The sequence below is a fragment of the Chiloscyllium plagiosum genome, chromosome 11, assembly GCF_004010195.1.
Source record: "Chiloscyllium plagiosum isolate BGI_BamShark_2017 chromosome 11, ASM401019v2, whole genome shotgun sequence".
NCBI classification, from domain to species: Eukaryota; Metazoa; Chordata; class Chondrichthyes; order Orectolobiformes; family Hemiscylliidae; genus Chiloscyllium; species Chiloscyllium plagiosum.
In genome coordinates, this window is record NC_057720.1 from 21383535 (window position 1) to 21396409 (window position 12875).

At 41.1% G+C, this 12875-nt stretch overlaps 1 long non-coding RNA gene across 1 annotated transcript; it reads left to right on the forward strand.

Annotated features, from left to right (window-relative positions):
- Positions 1-2852: 2852 nt before the first annotated feature.
- LOC122554207 lies at positions 2853-3654 on the forward strand. The gene is made up of 2 exons (XR_006312929.1): positions 2853-3062; positions 3177-3654. It is a non-coding gene; the product is annotated as an uncharacterized LOC122554207 (long non-coding RNA).
- Positions 3655-12875: the final 9221 nt, after the last annotated feature.

The following is a 12875-nucleotide window of genomic DNA, read 5'->3' on the forward strand; positions in this document are numbered from 1 at the left end:
ATTCATAGAGCTACCTGCCTGAAAACATGTCTGTGTATAAACTGCATTTTAAAAAGCCTGTGGGCTGATCTTTCAATCCCAACCAATTTAATTACATTAGCCACTAATTTCAATGCAAATTTCTTAAAGGTAATGGATTATAAATACTCCTTTGCCCAAAGCTTATTTTAAAAATTTACAGTTGGGAATTGCACGTTAACCTGTATAGTGATGCAATCATAAAGGAGGTTTTCATCCTAACGTCATTTAATGTGAACCAGATAAATGCTCTAAAGAAAAGACAATCAATAATGCCTTCATCTGAAGTCTTCCACATTTCATATTCCAAATAAAGCTATGGTGTCTCAAATCTGCCTATCTAAGAACCAGAATTGTCCAAAAGTGGGACTTCGGTTGTCTCAGCTATTGCTCCTGCAATAGCGTAAATGGAAGAATAAAGAGACCGTTCTTGGCCTGGTCCTAGAGGATGGAATTAGTGACAGTTGTTCACATACAGACCCTCAGTTTGCTGTAGCACTTTAAGATCTGCCTGACCCCACCTTTGCCCCCCTCCAAAAAAAACTGGCAGGAACATTCTTGGCCACTTTCAAGGGAGAGGCTCAGAAATAAACCATTTCTCTCATGAAATCTGTGTGAAGGACTCCAAAAGCTAGGAAGATCTGAAACCTGGTGCCAAACTTGGGACTTTTTACCTATACACATTAACTATTCTGTTCATTGATATTTTGTCTGTCATATCTTGATAATTCAATTGCAACAAAGATAATTTCCAATAAATATCAGGAATTTTAGTTAGGTGTGACCACTGAAAGAATAGAATCCCTACACTGTAGAAACAAGCCATTTGGCCCTTTGTTTCTCCACCAAACCTCTGAAGGGCATCTCACCCCCTTACCCCATCACCCTGCATTTCCCATAGCTAATCCACCTGCACATCTTTGGACTACTGGAAGAAACCAGAGAACCCAGAGAAAACCCAGGCAGAGAATGTGCAAGCTCCACATAGACAGTTGTCCAAGAGTAGAATCAAACCCAAGTCCCTGGCGCTGGGAGGCAGCAGTGCCAACCATTGAGCCACCACACCACCCAAGCTGACTAAGCATTGAGAAAAAATGCTGTATGAATTATTTAGTCAAACATTTACAAACGATGGTGTTAACCAGCATCTTGTTCAACTTGGTCCTTTACTTAAGAAACCCATCTTAGCCTTTGTCTCACTTCTGGCCAATATCCTGCAAGCAATACTTTGATCGCATTATCCCAATGAAAGCTTGAATATTATCTTGGTATAAAGTGGAGTATGTCTTTCAAACCTTTGTGGCTTGAAACAAAACTGTGACACAATTACCAAATATGAATTGTTTTCAATCAATTCTCATCTTTATGACTGAATGAACACATTCAACCCCTCAAACCTGTTCTGCCATTCATTACAATCATGGCTGATCATTGAGCTCAATACTTTAATCCTGCCCTCACCCCATTTCCCTTCATCCCTTTAGCCACAACAGCTATATCTATCAACTTCTTGAAAACACAACATATTTTGGCCTTAATCACTTTTGGTGGTATTGAATTCCACAGGCTCACCACTCTCCAGGTGAAGATATTTCTTCCCATCTCAGTCCTAAAGGTTTTATCCATTATCCTTAAACTGTAAAACATGGTAGTGGACTCCCCCACCATCAGGAACATCCTTCCTGGATGAAACCTGTCCATTTTTGTTAGAATTTTGCTACTTACTGTGAGATCCCCCATCGTTCTTCCAAACTCCAGTGAATACAATCCTACCTAAATCAATCTCTCATGCATCACTGCTGCCATTCCAGGAATTAATTTGGTAAATCTTCGCTGCTCTCCCTCTTTAGTAAGAACATTCTTCCTCAGATAAGGAGATAAAAACTGCACACAATATTCCAGATGTGGCCTCTCCACTGCCCTGTATAATTGCAGTAAGGTATCCTGTCCTTGGGTCCTCTTGCTATCAAGGTCAACATACAGTTTGCCTTCTTTGCTATTCTGCACCTTTGTGTTTACTTTCAGTGTTTTTGTGCAGGAGGACACCAAGATCTTATCGAACATGCCTGTCTCTCAATTTACATCCATTCGAATAAAAATCGAATGGATGGCACTGTGGCACAGTGGTTAGCACTGCTGCCTCACAGCACCAGAGACCTGGGTTCAATTCCCACCTCAGGCAACTGTCTGTGTAGAGTTTGCACATTCTCCCTGTGTCTGCGTGGGTTTGCTCCGGTTTCCTCCCACAGTCCAAAAAATGTGAAGGTTAGGTGAATTGGCCATGCTAAATTGTCCATTGTGTTAGGTGTAGGGGAATGGGTCTGGGTGGGTTGTTCTTTGGAGGGTCAGTGTGGACTTGTTGGGCAGAATGGCCTGCTTCCACACTGTAAGTAATCTAATCTAAAAATCCACCTTCCTATTTTTGCACCAGAATGGATACCCTCACATTTATCCACATACTGCATTTATCAGCATTACCCACTCACTTAGCCTGTTCAAATCACTGCAACATCTCTGCATCCTCCTCACAGCTCACCCTTCCACCCAGCTAATAGGGCATTAGGAAATTTGGCCAAATGCTAAGGCCTGGATGCACATCTAGAGCAATGGGAGGCGATCAGGAGGAAGAAGGTAGACAATCCAACGCGGGCTCAGGGCTATTTTCTAGAGCCAGCCCTTCTGACGCCACAAACTATAAAATCTTTTTGCGTCTCGTTTAAGGCAAACAAATTAAGGAGCTTCGTTGCTATATTCAAATGAAAACTGAGCTAATTTTGTGAAAATGTCAGGCACGGGAGCTCCAACTAGTGGCAGAAGGTGTCAGTACAGTTGACACCAAGAGTGCAGAAGGTGAAAGATTTAGGATGTCTGCTGCAAGCTGGGAAGAAATTTGTCATGGGACCGGAAGGATCCATTTGATATGGTCCACATATAGGTCCTAGTGACACAGAGTGGACTGGAAGAGAGCTTGAGCTGAGGAGGAATGAGCAGCTCGGGGCAAAATTAGAAAGCAGAATTCCAGCTCTGTGCAAGATGGCGGCAGGGTAAGACGGTCCAGGCAAAGTTCCACTGCTCCACCCTTTTCTTTTTTTTTCCTCTTTATTTCCCTCCTTTCTGCATTTTTTTTTCTCAATTAATGACTTGGACTTACTCGGAAGGGAATGGAGGAGCTGGCAATGTCCTGGAGGCGAATCCCGGAGCAGGGAGCAAGTCCCGGGCAGAGGCTAGCACTGGGAATCAAGTCCTGGAGCAGAGGCCAGTGCACAGAAGTGAATCCTGGAGCAGAGGCCAGCACAGGGAAGCAGCTGAGAGCCAGTGTGGAGCGGACTGGAGGCATGGAACAGAACAGAACAGAGATGGTTGTTGTATTGGGTCTAGTCTAGTCCAGGTGGTCAGACCACGTGTGGAAGTCCTTGTGCTGAGCTACTGAAGCGTAATGTTTATTTGTAATTTGTTTATCTGACTGTAATGTCTACTCTTTTAACTCGGTCTTATTTCTAACTTATACTACGAATCACTGTAAAGTAATGCTACAATTTTTCTTTTTTATTCCTCTTTTTGTGTCTAAGATTTGTACCTCTGCACTTATAACTAAGATGGTGCCATAACAGGGGACATTAAAAAACTTTCACTGTACTTCTGTTCTTGGGTATACATGACAATAAAGGATATTCTAAATTAACAGATAATAATTATTACCTGCGCCATGAGCATATTAATTTTGGATAAATAAGATTAGAGAATTGAATGGGTAGCTCACAGATTGCTGTGGAAGAAATAGGTTTTGATTCAAGGAGCAGTGTCACCAGTACTGGAGAAATTGTGAACTGTACCATCGGAAAGGTCTTCATCTATTCTGTGCTGAAGCTGATGTTCTAGCAAGTCACATAACTAGGGCTTGACAATAAATAGTAGGGATAAGGGACTAAATAAGGGAAGTTGCAAACAAAAATGGAAAAAATGGACAACCGGTCTAGTTAGCAAAAAGAGTAACAATGTTTAGATCATGTGAGGAATGAACAGAGCATTTAAAATGAAGTGTGCACCAGTAGAAAAGGCTAAAAGTTGCCAAAAATTGTAAAAAGACAGTATAAAGTTTCTATAGCTGAGTGTGCACAGTACTCATTATGAAGTGGATGAATTATCAGTTAAAATAGAAATAACTATGTATGATCTCAGGGTCATTACAGAGACAATGATTGGGACTTGAATATTAAGTGCTACATGATTGTTTGGAAGGATGGAAGCTGAGAAAAGTTGGAAGGGTGGCTCTGTTAATTAAGGATGGCATTAGTGCAATAGAGAGGGAAATTACCTTAGTCCTAAAGATAAATATAAGATCAGTTTGGCTAGAGATAAAAATAGTAAAGATATGAAGTCGTGTGTGTGGGGTAGTTCATAGCCCACCTAACAGTAACCACGATGTAGCAAGGGGTATATAGAAAGATAAAACGGGCCTGTGAAAAAGGTGAAGTGGGAACCCTGGGTGATTTTAATTGATATACAGATTGGCAAAAGTAGCCTGGAAGATAAGTCTGCAATCACATGTAGGCCAGACTAGGTAAGGTCAACAAATCCTCTTTCATAAAGGATGTTTATAATGGAGATTGTTTCCCTCAGAGGTTCATGATCCTGTGGAGTCCTCCCTTCCAGAAAACAGTAGAAGCAGGGTCACTGAGTATTTTTAAGACAAATGTAGATAGATTCTTGAATTGCAAGGCTGTCAAAAGGTATAGGAGTTAGGCAAGAAAGTTGATCAGGTACAATAATAAACCAAATAAATGTGGATGTTGGAAACCCGAACCAAAACAGGAATTGCTGGAGAATTGCTTTTCTCCCTCCCTGGCTCACTATTACTATGGCTTTGTCTATCTAACTTTTTCTTACCTCTCTCTGGGCTCTATCTCGACCTATCCACTTACTCCTTTTACTTCCCGCCCTCTGTCATCAACATATATACCAGCTTTCCCTCGCTACTATCAGTTCTGAGGAAGGGTGACCAGACCTGAAATATTAACTCTGTTTTCTCTCACAGATCGTGACAGATGTGCTGAGTTTCAATAGCAATTTCTGTTTCTGCATCAGGTCAGCCACAATCGAATCAAAGTGATGGATCCGCTTGAGCAGCGAAAAAAAAAAAACAACTCCCACCAACTTCTGAGGGAAAAGGCATTCCCTCAAATTGTCTCTCAGCTTCCTACCTTCTACCCTAAATCCTGTTGACTGATTTTGAACCCTTCAAACACATCCAAACATTTTTTTCTAAATGCTGTTCAGTTTTATCCATTTCAGTTAGGGATCGTCTCAGCTTCCTTTTTTTCCAAAGAAAATTCTGAAAACTATGGCCTAACAAATCTCTTCTCATGATTAAAATTCTTGACTCCAGACAACATCGTCATAAATCTCTTCTGCACCCTTCCTCGTGTGGTCAAGCTTTCCTATTGTGCGCTAACTAGAACTGCACCCAAAATACCAGCAATGACTTAGGTGTTTTCTGCAGTTCTAGTTTAACCTCATAGCTGTTATATTCTAGGCCTCAATTAATAAAGGAAAATATATTCTGTGCCTCTTCATTTATTTGTGAAGCCATGTTCCTCGACTGGTGGACTTGCAATCCAAGGTCCCTGTGTTCCTTTATACTTTTCAGTAACCCACCATCCATTACATTTGAAAGAGTCTCATTACTTCTTCAAGTATAATTCTATATTTGAGAATTATAGTTCAGGTATTATAAGCAGTGAATTTCTTAGTCATGTTTTTCCTCTACCTTTTAGCATTCCTTTTGCTACAAATGAAATATGAACAATTTAATTTTAAAAATAGCATGAGAGAGTGAAATGTTTAGCTTCTTCCTTTGCGAAGGCTAGGAGAATGATACATTCATGCCTTGGCATGTCCCCTTTATCAGTCGAGCACACTAACATTTCTTGGCACAGAATTACAATCTAATTTTATCAATGGCTTCAGTCTCTTATTTTGATGCCCTGATGAATGCCTGAAAAAAAAAAATCTTTTTAAAATTCTTTCTAAAGAGAAGGATCAAATATCAATCTTGCATTAGCCTCTGGTGAGCAGCACTTTGACCTTAGGCCATTTACAACAGGATTCTGACAGCTTTCAGTGATAGTGTAAAAAATACAGCTGAGACAAAGCATGCAGATTGGCGGAGTCAATTTGTACATTATCAAAGCATTTCTAGACCTTTGCACCTTTTCAATTGTCAGCTCAAACACATCACTACATAGCCTCAGTGCCCCTAGTACTTTAATAGCAAACATTTTCACCCACTGGATTGCAGGTCTGCAATCTGATTGCACACAGTAGATGGCTGCAGAGGTCAATACATCGAGCAGAGTTTTAGGCTGATTAAAGGATCTGTGAATGTCCTGTGCATTCAGTGCAGCTCACATTGAATGCTTCGTGTCATATTGACTGAGTGATAAATCTGATGTTCCCTGGTCTGTATGTCCATACAGACATGTTTTGACACAGTGTATTTGAGTGCTAATAATGACATTATAAGATGTTGGAAAGACATCTAATTCAGCATCCACAACCAACCATACTGTCATTTCCTATTTTCTGCACAATTGACAGCAGAGACTTAGGGGAAAATTTCTCTTTCAGATTAAATTTCTAAAGCACAGGTCTTTGTGCTATAAAACGATAAGACCAGAGCCAATACGTCAATCCTGCTATCATCTGTCAATCAACCTAAAACATCTTCAAAATAACATGTTACATATTGTAACTTGAGTTAAAAATACAGGTTTATTTAAAAAGGGCTGTCTGACAATTGAGTTCCATGAAAAAATTTATACAAACTTAGTTTTACATTTAAATGATAATTCTTCATTGCAATACCATTATGCACATGTCACCCTCATTAATGTAGCATTTAGCTCAGTCCAATGTAGAATTAAGTAATGGATTCTGTAGTCCCAAGTTTTTGCATGACACTTGTATTTGACTTTGATGTAATTAATTTATAGGAAGTCATAAATGTAACATTTGATTTCTATATATAACATATAATGTATACCCCAATAATACCATGTTTGAGGCATTCAGTTTGTATATAACATTGCAGCAGTGAATCAGTTATTATGTCTTCAATTGATGATTGGAACTGTCACCAGTCCCTAGCAGATGAAGTAATTGTAATCAAAGTCAAAAAGCTATTGATATTTACATTGCTTTTGTTAATATATTTCTACCAATGTTAAATTAAAGGAGTTCTGCCTTCAAGATATGTGTTTATCAGAATTTTTCTAAAGTAGGATGATATGAGAGTAGTTTCTTTTTCAATTGGATTTGAAGAGGATGAAAATTGAATGGATTCTACAATGGGTGAACAATTGTCTCTGCTAAATTTATTTCTGAAGCAATGAAGGTGAATAATTTACCATTTGCCTCATTAATTTTGTGTTTGAGGGCATATCACACACTTTCAGTAAATGTGACTACAGCTTATTCCTTCCTTGGATTTTTATTGTGCTTAACCTCAGTTTCTTCCTCTTTCAGCATTCAAAACAATGCCCATTCCTGTATCATATCCGTCTTACCCCTCAACACTAATGCCCCTTAACATACCCAATTGTAACAGCCCCAAGCTACTTCTAAATGCCTTCTGTCTTCCAATAAATATCAGGAAGACTGAAGCCACTGTCTTTGTTCCACAAACTCTCGAGTCTAAGCTACTGACTCTGTCCGTTGCCGTGAAAACTACCTGAAACTACTACAGACAATTCGCAACAACATGTGACCACAAGCTGCATTCTGACCACATACCTGAGCCATCATTAACCTTGTCATCTCCATTAAACACCTAGCACTGCCTCTGCTTATGTTCATCTGCTGCTGAAGCCCTCATCCAAGCCTCCATTATTGCAAGACATTGTTGTATCAGGTAAGGGTTCCGAAAGGGTTAATATTGGAGACTACATTAAATTCGATCAATCTGATGATGTCAACAGTCTCTGAATGGGTAAATCAGGAGAGTAGCTCGTGAAAGGGACAGATGTGTCATCTGTGTCTTTGAATATGCTTAGAGGAGCAGAATCTTCCATTGGAGAGAAAATTCAGAGAATTGTGTAACTGATAGAAATGGCTGAGAGGAGCTGCCTGCTGTCAAGACCAAAACTTTCCATTGGAAGGGGGAGATGTGATTCTTACCAGTGAAAGGCAAGACCTATATTAGCATGCATTGACATACATTAATATCCTCAATGTAACATCATCTCACTTTTTTGTTGGTGCAACTTCCCATCTCCCACCCATTGAAGAGAAACAAACATTTCACCTGGACCATCTCTGACACCTTCCTCCCCTTCCTGGACCTCTCCATCTCTTTTAATGATGACCGCCTTGACACTGACATTTTTTACAAACCCAACAACTCCCACAACAACTGGATTACACCTCTTCCCACCCTACCTCCTCCAAAAATGCCATCTCGTACTCCCAATTTCTCCAGGAGGACCAGTTCCACCTCAGAACACACCAGATGGCCTCCTTCTTTAGCGATCGCAATTTCCCTTCCCACATGGTTGAAGATGCCCTCCAATGCATCTCGTCCACATCCCGCACCTCCGCCCTCAGACCCCCCCTCCAACCGTAACAAGGACAGAACGCCCCTGGTGCTCACCTTCCACCCTACCAACCTTCGCATTAACAGCATCATCCGCTGACATTTCCGCCACCTCCAAACGGATCCCACCACCAGAGATATATTTCCCTTCCCCATCCCTTTCTGCTTTCCGCAAAAAAACATTTCCTCCGTGACTACCTGGTCAGGTCCACGTCCCCCAACAACCCACCCTCCCTTCCTGGCACCTTCCCCTGCCACCGCATAAATTGCAAAACCTGCGTCCCCATCTCCTTCCTCATCTCCATCCAAGGCCCCAAAGGAGCCTTCCACACCCATCAAAGTTTTACCTACACATCCACCAAAATCATTTATTGTATCCGTTGCTCCCAATGCAATCTCCTCTACATTGGGGAGACTGGGCGCCTCTTAGCAGAGCGCTTCAGGGAACATCTCCGGGACACCCGCACCAATCAACCCCACCGCCTCGTGGCCCGACATTTCAACTCCCCTTCCTGCTCTGCCGAGGACATGCAGGTCCTGGGCCTCCTCCACCGCCACTTCCTCATCTTCCGCCTTGGAACACTTCAACCCCAGGGCATCAATGTGGACTTCACCAGTTTCCTCATTTCCCCTCCCCCCACCTTACCTCAGTTCCAACCTTCCAGCTCAGCACTGTCCTCATGACCTGTCCTACCTGCTAATGTCTCTTCCCACCCTCCCCTCTGACCTATCACCTCCATCCACACCCTCATTCACCTATTGTACTCTTTGCTACCTTCTCCCCAGCTCCCCGTGCACACCCCCCACCCCTCCCCCCATTTATCTCTCCACCCTGGAGGCTCACTGCTTCTATTTCTGATGAAGGGCATTTGCCCGAAATGCTGATTTTCCTGCTCCTTGGATGCTGCATGACCTGCTGTGCTTTTCCAGCACCACTCTGATATAAACTCTGGTTTCCAGCATCTGCAGCCCTCACTTTTGCCTAACATTAATTCCTAGTCAGTCAAGCAAAATTCCAACTACCCTCTCCCTGACATGTCCAGGGCAAATAAACCAAACTATGTGAGGGAGCTGTGCACTGCCAGCTCTTGACCGGGTGAACAGCTGAACTTTAAAGATGGTATGGTGCCATGGAAGCTATGGCAGTGGTTGATACCTCCACTTGCAGCAAGTGGGAGAATATGGTGAGTGGGATTCCATAGAAGCATGATGCCTAGTGAAGAAGGTGAGCTTGGGAAGACAGTGTGAGAAACCCAAGGCAGCATGATGGTACCATGGTCAGCACTGCTGCCTCACAGCTCCAGGGACTTGGGTTTGATTCCAGCCTTGGGTAATTGTTTGGCGTTTGCACATTCTCTGCGTGTCCTCTAGTTTCCTCCCACATTCAAAAGATTTGCAGGCTAGGTGGATTGGCCTTTGTAAAGTTGCCCCATAGTGACTGGGAATGTATAGGTTCAGTGAATTAGCCATGTTAAATATGGAGTTACAGGTCTGGGTGGGATGGGGAGTTGATGGACAAAATGTCCTCTTTCTGCACTGTAGGGTTTCTATGAAAATTAGCTAGGACACTTGGAAAGGACCCCTCCATCTAACTTACCAAAAATGACACTTAACCAATTTCTGGGAACATTCAGCCCAATGGCTAACTAGCTACTTTACCTTGTACTCCAACTGCCACGTACTTAAATATTCTAACCATTTTCGGCCAGCCAGTCACATTCTACCCTTCATAAACCTAAGGTCATCGAAAGCTGTCTTATAACATGTATCAAATCCAGCTTATCCGTCACCTTTAGTCTTCCTGAACAACATCAGCTTCCAGTCAAGCAGAATTTTACAATTCTCATCCCTGTATCCAAATCCTTCTATAGCTTCACCCTGCCCACTTCTCTAATTATCCCCAGCCCCATAATCCTCTGAGATATCCATGCTCATCCAAATTTCACCTTTTTAATGGCCCCAGTTGTTCCATCATTGGTGACCACACCCTCAGTTCCCTAAGCCCCAAAATTCAGAACTATTTGTTAAACTTACTGCCCCTCAACCTGTTTTTTTTTTATTCTCCTTAGAACTGATCTCTTTGATGTTTGGTCTAATGTTCCATTGTGTGACATTGTATTAAATTTTGTTTTATATTGATCCTGGGGTATTTTCTGTTAAAGGCACCGTATAAACAGAAGTGGCTGTTGGTCCAATATTCTTCTTGTTGATTTTGCTAACATCTTATATGTTCCTCCTGACGCTGCAATGTAGGTTTGCAACAGATTGTTATTCTTTAGGAACTTAGACCTAAAAGTGCAGGAAAAATTGATGCTAATTTTCAGTTCTGTGAAAGTAACTTTTTTAAAAACAAAAGTCAAAAAGTAATTTTGATCAGTGAACCAAGGGCACCTTTTCTATGAAAGCATGTGAGTTTCATGATGATGGATCAGAACCCCAAAATATTTATGCACATATTGACTTTTAATTCAAATATATGTTTTTTTTTAAAGGAGGACCGCTATAAGGAAGTAATTGACTGAAGATGTAAATTCAGATGGAATTTGACTGGCAGAATCCTGTGTGGGCCCATGGAATGCCACACCCGTACAATGTGAGGGACACTTCAAACAGAAAGCGTAAAAAGGTAGAGATGATAAGAAGCTGGCCACCTACCTTCTTCTCCGCGTGACGCTATGTCCTGCAGATATATTTGTGTTTTATCTTTCCAGAGATATCTATAAAAAATTGATTTAAGAATTGACTACAACTCCTGATCTGCATCTCCTAGTGGCTTGATATATTTGTGAATGGGCTAATGTGCTGTGAGGGTCACAGTTGACAATTGGTATTAAACACCCCTGGAATACTGTTAAAGAAAGAGAAAATATGTTATCTCAATATGAGTGCTATCGACCAGGCACTATTGAATGAAACCAGGACTAAATAATTTCAATCAATCTGCAAAGGCAAGAATCTCCATACCAATAGCTAACCGAGCAAAGTCAGTGCTACTGGTACTATCTGATATAAAAGCCACAACTATCTATGACCAACTAAGAGACTTATTCGTACGTCTCTGTTTAACTTCTATCATTTTTAGACTTACTACTTATTCCTAACTTATGTATATTCATGTTGTTTCATTGTTACTTCTTGCATTTGTTAACTAACAAACTCACTCTTTTGTTATCTCAAGAAAGCCTGGTTGAATTAGTTCCTTTGAAAATATAAGTGCACTCGGTTGAGTAGAAATGTATTGACAGAGGAAAGGGTGTTTATTACAGTAATTTTGTTGCAACCAACTGAAAGATTGGATAAATAAAGAAAGGTAGCTGCTTATCCTCCTTACCTGACAATTAACAATGTGTGGGACTGTACCATATTTGGGAACATTGCCCAGGCGCTGGTCCTAACATAGAGTCAGAAAGATATACAACACAGAAACAGACCCTTCAGTACAACTACTCCATGCTGACCAGATATCCTAAATGAATCTAGTCCAATTTGCTGCCATTTGGCCCATACCCCTCTAAACCCTTCCTATTCATATACCCTTCCAAATGCCTTTTAAATGTTGTAATTGTACCAGCATCCATCACTTTATCTGGTAGCTCAGTCCATTTATGCACCACCCTCTGTGTGAAAAAAGTTGCCCCTTAGGTCCCTTTAAAATCTTTCCACCTTACCTTAAACCTATGCTCTCTAGTTTCCTCTGGGAAAAGACCTTGTCTATTCACCCTATCCATGCCCCTCATGACTTAATGAACCTGTCTAAGGTCATCCTCAGCCTCCGACACTCCAGAGAAAATAGCTCCAGTCAACTCAGCCTCTCCCTTTAGCTCAAATCCTCCAACCCTGCCAACATCCTTGTAAATATGACTTAAGCTAAATGGCTCAAACTTCTACACGGAGAGTTAATTGCTGAATTTTTGCAACATTGAGCTTTATGTCCGACACAGAAAGAAATGGTCAGGGGCCAATAATAGGTTGGGATTAGAACAGAAAGAGAAGTTATCTGAGCAAAAGGACAGCTTTATAGTTTGCAGAAGAGTCCAGATTGTGAAAGATTAGTTGGTAGAAATGTCAAAGCTGTCAGAATTGAAAAGAAAACCTCACCATCAGAGCTGAAAGAGGTTTTAAACTATTTCAGTCATCCAAGAAGAAAGACAAGGAAGAGTTATTTGATGAAGAAACTAAAGAATAAAGATAGGACTAATACTTCAGTGGGATTGAGTGACTATAAAGGATATTTCAGGGAAAAGCGTTATTTTTGTTATTTGTTTTA